We start from the raw sequence: 8,254 nt of genomic DNA on the forward strand, positions 1-8,254 counted from the left end.
GGGGAACCTGAATCCTTCAAATCGTTGGGCTGCGCAGAAATTTACTAAGAAGACAAAGGTATTAAAATATAGGCAGGAAAAACATATAATTAGTTATTTATATAAAAATACAAAAGTGGAAAAAAATCGATGATCCATGCTCAGAGAAAGAATTTGAGTTTCAGTGATTATTTACAATCTGAATGCTGTTGACTGTTGACCAATCACATTTGAGCGGACTCAAATGGCATGTTCTTTTAAAATGGCATTTGCATAACCATCTCTTATTGTTTTGTTTTTTTTTTTTATAACTGAGACAGGATTTTTGTAGTTTAAAAGCTGGATCACACAATAAAGTAAAGACCCGAAGATCCTAAGTTTGGACATGTAATGACTGCTCAAAGTGTTGGTTAGTTATTTATTCCAGTTAACGATCTGGTTGTGGTTTCCCACATCTTTATATCACAGAAAAAAAGTAATTCATGTAAACTTTAATGAACAACAAATATAAAAGTAAATTACTGACACAAAGCATCAGCTTGCGGCTAATAGCATCAGCTTGCGGCTAATAGCATCACATAGTTGCTGTTTTCTGCTAATCTAAAAAGTGAACAAAAAATTCAATCTTCTTTGTTTGTTTGTTTGTTTGTTCTTACCTTCTGAGCATGTTTCTCCAGTCCATTCATCAGGACAGAGGCAGACACCGTTTACATTTTCCCCTCCATTATCACATTCCAGGGCAGTGGTGGTAGGCGGGGTAACTGAAGTTGGAGATGTAGTACTAGTAGAAGTAGAAGGTGTAGTGTAAGTTTTAGATGTAGTAATAGGAATTGTTGGGGAAGTAGTAAAGTTTTGTGTAGTAGTAGTAACATTTGGTGCAGTAGTAATGTTTTGTGTAGTTGCAGTAATTTTTTGTGTAGTAGTAGCAGTAGTGCTTGGAGTACTACTAATGTTTGGTGTAGTACTAGTAATGCTTGGTGTAGTACTAGTAATGCTTGGTGCAGTAGTAATGTTTTGTGTAGTAGTAGCAGTAGCACTTGGAGTAGAAGCAATGTGTTGTGTAGTAGTAGCAGTAGCACTTGGAGTAGAAGCAATGTGTTGTGTAGTAGTAGCAGTAGCGCTTGGTGCAGTAGTAATGTTTTGTGTAGTACTAGTAATGTTTTGTGTAGCAGTAGTGATGCTTGGTGCAGTAGTAATGTTTTGTGTGGCAGTAGTAATGCTTGATGCAGTAATAATGTTTTGTGTAGTAGTAAGGCTTGGTGCAGTAGTAATGTTTTGTGTAGTACTAGTAATGTTTTGTGTAGCAGTAGTAATGCTTGGTGCAGTAGTAATGTTTTGTGTAGCAGTAGTAATGCTTGATGCAGTAATAATGTTTTGTGTAGTACTAGTAATGTTTTGTGTAGCAGTAGTGATGCTTGGTGCAGTAGTAATGTTTTGTGTAGCAGTAGTGATGCTTGGTGCAGTAGTAATGTTTTGTGTGGCAGTAGTGATGCTTGGTGCAGTAGTAATGTTTTGTGTAGCAGTAGTAATGCTTGGTGCAGTAGTAATGTTTTGTGTGGCAGTAGTGATGCTTGGTGCAGTAGTAATGTTTTGTGTGGCAGTAGTGATGCTTGATGCAGTAATAATGTTTTGTGTAGCAGTAAGGCTTGGTGCAGTAGTAATGTTTTGTGTAGTACTAGTAATGTTTTGTGTAGCAGTAGTGATGCTTGGTGCAGTAATAATGTTTTGTGTAGTACTAGTAATGTTTTGTGTAGCAGTAGTGATACTTGGTGCAGTAGTAATGTTTTGTGTAGTACTAGTAATGTTTTGTGTAGCAGTAGTGATGCTTGGTGCAGTAGTAATGTTTTGTGTAGCAGTAGTGATGCTTGGTGCAGTAGTAATGTTTTGTGTGGCAGTAGTGATGCTTGGTGCAGTAGTAATGTTTTGTGTGGCAGTAGTGATGCTTGATGCAGTAATAATGTTTTGTGTAGCAGTAGTGATGCTTGGTGCAGTAGTAATGTTTTGTGTGGCAGTAGTGATGCTTGATACAGTAATAATGTTTTGTGCAGTAGTAATGCTTGATGCAGTAATAATGTTTTGTGTAGTAGTAAGGCTTGGTGCAGTAGTAATGTTTTGTGTAGTACTAGTAATGTTTTGTGTAGCAGTAGTGATGCTTGGTGCAGTAATAATGTTTTGTGTACTACTAGTAATGTTTTGTGTAGCAGTAGTAATTCTTGATGCAGTAGTAATGTTTTGTGTAGTACTAGTAATGTTTTGTGTAGCAGTAGTGATGCTTGGTGCAGTAGTAATGTTTTGTGTAGTAGTAGCAGTAGCACTTGGAGTAGTAGCAATGTGTTGTGTAGTAGTAAGGCTTGGTGCAGTAGTAATGTTTTGTGTAGTACTAGTAATGTTTTGTGTAGTATTTGTAATGTTTGGTACAGTAGTAATGTTTTGTGTAGTAGTAGCAGTAGCACTTGGAGTAGTAGCAATGTGTTGTGTAGTAGTAGCAGTAGCACTTGGTGCAGTAGTAATGTTTTGTGTAGTACTAGTAATGTTTTGTGTAGCAGTAGTGATGCTTGGTGCAGTAGTAATGTTTTGTGTAGTACTAGTAATGTTTTGTGTAGCAGTAGTGATGCTTGGTGCAGTAGTAATGTTTTGTGTAGTACTAGTAATGTTTTGTGTAGCAGTAGTGATGCTTGGTGCAGTAGTAATGTTTTGTGTAGCAGTAGTGATGCTTGGTGCAGTAATAATGTTTTGTGTAGTTGTAAGGTTTGGTACAGTAGTAATGTTTTGTGTAGTAGTAGCAGTAGCACTTGGAGTAGTAGCAATGTGTTGTGTAGTAGTAGCAGTAGCACTTGGTGCAGTAGTAATGTTTTGTGTAGTACTAGTAATGTTTTGTGTAGCAGTAGTAATGCTTGATGCAGTAGTAATGTTTTGTGTAGTACTAGTAATGCTTGGTGCAGTAGTAATGTTTTGTGTAGTAGTAGCAGTAGCACTTGGTGCAGTAGTAATGTTTTGTGTAGTACTAGTAATGTTTTGTGTAGTATTTGTAATGCTTGGTACAGTAGTAATGTTTTGTGTAGTAGTAGCAGTAGCACTTGGAGTAGTAGCAATGTGTTGTGTAGTAGTAGCAGTAGCACTTGGTGCAGTAGTAATGTTTTGTGTAGTACTAGTAATGTTTTGTGTAGCAGTAGTGATGCTTGGTGCAGTAGTAATGTTTTGTGTGGCAGTAGTAATGCTTGATGCAGTAATAATGTTTTGTGTAGTAGTAAGGCTTGGTGCAGTAGTAATGTTTTGTGAGGTAGTAGAATGATCAGGAAGAGCAGTAGGCAGGAGTGCAGTAGTTGCAGTATCAGGGATGTCTGTTATTGCAGTGAACTCTGCTCCAGCTGTGGAGGAGGCTAAAGGAACAGATGTGGGAAACGCATCAACATTACAATGATCAGTTTGACATTAGCAATGTTAACATGACTGGAATTAGTGATTGTCAGCAGTAATAGTAAAGTGATATATTAAAAAAATACTATAAAAATACTACAAATTAAATTCAGATAGTTTTACAGGTACTGCACATTAAAATGATGATCTGATGGTAGCAGTACAGGTAGAATCAGGACTACTCAGGTCATTCAATTTCACCCTGAGGGGACATGAACATCTGAACCCTGATATCCAGTAATGTTTTTTTCAGTCTGAAATAAAACTCTGAATGACAAAAATGTACTCAGTACTAAAGTGTATTAATATGGAGCTCCTGAAAGGTAATAGCTAACGATTTATTGTGTAACACTTACGTTTTCTATAACTTGTTTAAGAAAAACATCAATGTGTCAATTAAGTACAAGTCTACAATCTAGTATTGCAACTAATTAATAACTCTTTACTTGATAATGATGCCTAGGCTTGATCCACAGAGAAAATCTGGGCTGTTTTATGATGAACTGTTATGTTTTATAGCTGGGCACTGCTCATTATGACTATGGGACACACATAACAGTCATAGTTTTGCAAACAATTAATCTCGAGCAGTGACATAAAAAATAGAAAAAAAAAAAGTGTTTAACAGACACTGCATAGATCACTGTGAGCATCAACATCTATATGATGTAGAAAAATAATTAATACAAATTCTGCATTCGTGTGTATATATATATATATATATATATATATATATACATCACTGAGTTTGCTAGTTATAAAGATAATGACAAAGAAAAGTCTTGATACATGCTCAATCATCCAGGTAAGGAAATCCCAAAAACTTGAGTCTGTTCATTTGGATGTAGCATTTTTAGTGGAAGAAACAACACTCATCAAAGTGATTTCTTCAGTCTCACAATTTTTATATTAACAATCAAGGAACTGACCTCCCAGCCCATTTTTCATTCAGTGGGCTGGTATCAGTCATTGTGCAAATGTACTGTTTATAAGGTTGGGGAATCCAGCAGTCACCTGAGACTAAATAAGTCACTTGGATGACTTAGGAGGAAATGTTTCGCCCACTGAAAACGCTATGTCCAGATGAACAGAATCAACTTTTGGGGAATGACAAATTAACCAAAACAATAAAATGACATTTTTTTCCATTCTGTTGCTGAGATCTTTTTAATTGTTAGGTTAAGTCTGAGAAAAGCAAAAAAAAAAAAATAGACAAATTATATAAATAATTTTATATATTGCATGCATAACTTATCTGTTCATACTGTAAACATTAGTTTAACCTTATTTATCTAAAATGAAGAAAAATCAAGTTTGACTTAGATGAGATTTCAGTGATAACTAAAATAATAGTTATTGTTGTCAAGGAAAAAATACAGTAGTAATTGTGTTTTATGGTGTCATATGATGTGACTTAGGTCACACTGTGTCTCACTAACAGCTCCAGAAATGCCAGCAACAATCAGATAAACTCAGTTGTTCTTACCCAGAGTGAAAACGAGCCAAACCCAGTCATCCATGATGATGAGCTGCTGCAAATCAGATTTCCTGTTTGTCCGGTTTGGTAAAAGTTTACATATTTTAAAGACGCCACTCTGTGAGTCTGCATGAAACCATTCAGCTGAATTATTCTGCTTCACAATGAGCCACCAGATCATATAACATATGATTGTTTTACTGCACGTTTTTTTCAGGAAAAAGTTCCTGTATCGACTGTCTTTGCTCATAAGTTACCTATAAAGGACTTTGAACTGCAGTCCACCTTCGTAAAAGGTGCTAAATTAATAAATATGGTGTGATTTACCATAGGGAAGGTGCACAGTGTGAAACCTGAAGTGTCATTGGTAAATCTCAGTATCTGCAAACTTTTAATGTCGTTTTTGTTTTTATTGTAAAACTGCGATCAAGGACCTACAGTCAGCAGCAGTGAAGGTAAAGGTAACACGTGTTCATCAAAAACAGGTCAAAATAATAGAAACACCATAATACTGTATAGCAGTGATGTCCAACTCATTTTACATCATGGACCATGCACCGCCCACTTTGCCTTTAAGTGGTCCTGACCAGTGAAACCCTTCTTTTTGTCACTGTACAGAAGTTTAACTGCAATCCATGAGATATCTTAATATGGGAAAAAGAAGTGTTGCTACAATCGTATGTCTTTTTTTTCTACATGATAGAGAAATGCTAATGTAGTTAATGAAAGAAATCTGTCAGCATGACTCTTTGGGTTTAAACTTTAAACAATCATTTTGTAAAATTACAGAGACATCCTGGTAGCTCACTGTCCTCTACCTTTTTTTATTATTATTATTATTATGAGCCGATTGTAAAATAAATAAATAAATAACAGAGAGATTTCTATAGTACACAGAGAAAATGCAACTTTTCTGTCATTGAACTTTTTATCTATTACTTAATTACTTTAGTGTGGTATGAATGCACATGGGGGAGGTCTTTATCAGCAGGACAAGCGGTAAAACTTATGAAAATACAGTTAAAATCTAACATTTATGAGCTGACTGTGAGCCTCGAGCCTTACATTTGAGACCCACTCTAATAATTTAGAGCCAGTTTACAGGGACTGGCTGTAAATTATTCAGTAGGGGAAGTTTTGTTTTAGGACAATTTAACCCAGAATTCAAATGTACAGAGAAAACATTCAATAAAGTAATGACCACTGATGCTGACCATGCTGGTGGCTGCCCACTGCTCCTTATGAGTTAAATGGAACAAAAAAGCTTCCATGTTTGGATCAACCTCTCTACACCTGAAATTTAAATCATTATTAGGCAAAAGCGAGGAACATCAACTCCAAGTCCCAAAAAGTTGATTCTGTTCATCTGGACGTAGCGTTTTCAGTGGGAGAAACGTTTCGTCACTCATCTAAGTGACTTCTTCAGTCTCAGCTGACTGCAGGTTTCCCCAATCTTATAAACAGTACATTTGTATAATGAGAAACTAGCACCACTGAAGGAACAATAGGCTGGGAGGTTAGTTTCTTCATCATAATTATGCAAATTCTCATGACCATTGATCAACAACTAGTGATCAAAGATCATTGATCAAAGACGACTGATCAATGGCCATGAGTACCATTTACAGAGAGTTGGGGAATGGCTGCAATCACAGCATTGTAAGATAGTGAAAGATGTACCCATAGGCCCCCTCCTCGATTCCTCCCCTTTTCACGTAAATGGCCTCCTTGACTCCGCACTCAAACCAGCATTCCTCCCTGTCCAGGATGTGTACATCCTCATCATTGAAAGAGTGTCCACTGGCCTGTACGTGTAAATAGACCGCAGAGTCTTGGTCTGATGAGGTAGCTCTTCTGTGTTGTGCCATCCGCTTCGCCAGAGGCACTTAACAGCGTACACTATGTTACTCTGTTTGTGTCGGGGGACCCGATCCTTGGGGTGGACTAATTTTTGGTGCAGCGTGTTTTGGGGTTTAAAAGCCACAGAGATGCAGTGTTTATAAAAAAATGTGTCTCAACTCTTCCACTACTCCAGACACGTACATGATCACTACGGGTTTTCGCCTAGGTGGCAGTTGTCCTTCTCTCCTCGATCGGCTGGAGCTTTCTTTAGGTGCCTTCCCAGCTTTGACAAATGTCCAGCTGGGATAACCACATTTACTCAGGGCCTTCTTGATGTGATGTCCTTTTGCTTCTTTGTCCGCTGTGTCTGTGGGGATAGTGTTTGCTCTGTGTTGTAGCATCCTGATAACACCCAGTTTATGCTCAGTGGATGATGAGAGTCACACCTGAAAATACTGATCCGTATGCATAGGTTTCTGATATACATCAGCTTTTAAATGTCCCCCATTACTGATGGAAATCTCACAGTCTAAGAAGGCTAACCTGCCACTTTTGATATCCTCCCTAGTGAATTTGATGAGTTGGTCCACCGAGTTAATGTGATCCGTGAATTGTGGTACGTCCTTTGATTTGATTTTCACCCAGGTGTCATCCACATACCTGAACCAATGACTTTGTGGTGTTCCATGTTAGGATAACAAAGCCCTCTATTCCACTTCTTCCATGTACAAATTGGCCACGATGGGTGAAACTGGTGAACCAGCCATGTTTCTGCCTGTAGAACTGACCCTTGTATGTGAAGTAGGTGGAATTAAGACACAGTTCCAAAAGCAAACACACTTGGTCGGAGCTGAGAGCGGTCCTGTTGCTGAGGTTGGGGTCATCCTGTAATCTCTTACGGACTTCCTCCAACTCGTCCGTGACTGGGATGCAATTGAGAGATGTAACATCGTACGAGACCATGGTTTCATCTGCCTCCATCATGACATCTCTCACCTTCTCAACAAAATCCAAGGATGTGGTGTTCAGAGCTGCCCACCAACAGGCTGAGGATCGAAGCCAGAGATGTTATAGGTGACCGAGTTGATCATACAAACAATCAGTCTTAAAGGTGCACAATTTTGTCACTGAGCAGTGACAAAATTTTCTCACGATACTCTTACTGGTTTAGCAAATCCATGCACCTACCCTTGTCTGTCGGAAGGATGATGATGTTGTTGTCATTACTAAGTGATGTGAGTGCCTTCCTCTCCTCCATGCTGATGTTGGATGCTGGGGGCTTTGCAAGTTTCAGATTGTGGCATGACCACTTTAAAACAATAAGTTAAGTCTGCAATAAACTTTTTTTCACACAGACAAAAACATGTTAAAAAAAAGTGTTTATCCTTTTACAATTGATAGCAGAACTGAGTTCAACATCTTTCAGATTATACTAAATAAATTAAAAAATGTCTGTTTTCATTTAATGATTCAGCTCAGTCAGGCAAATCTGACAAAACAAGTCCACATTTGCAAAACTTGGCATTTCCCCCATAAAAT

The sequence above is a fragment of the Perissodus microlepis genome, chromosome 23, assembly GCF_051167445.1.
Source record: "Perissodus microlepis isolate ML-2025 ecotype Zambia chromosome 23, ASM5116744v1, whole genome shotgun sequence".
NCBI lineage: Eukaryota > Metazoa > Chordata > Actinopteri > Cichliformes > Cichlidae > Perissodus > Perissodus microlepis.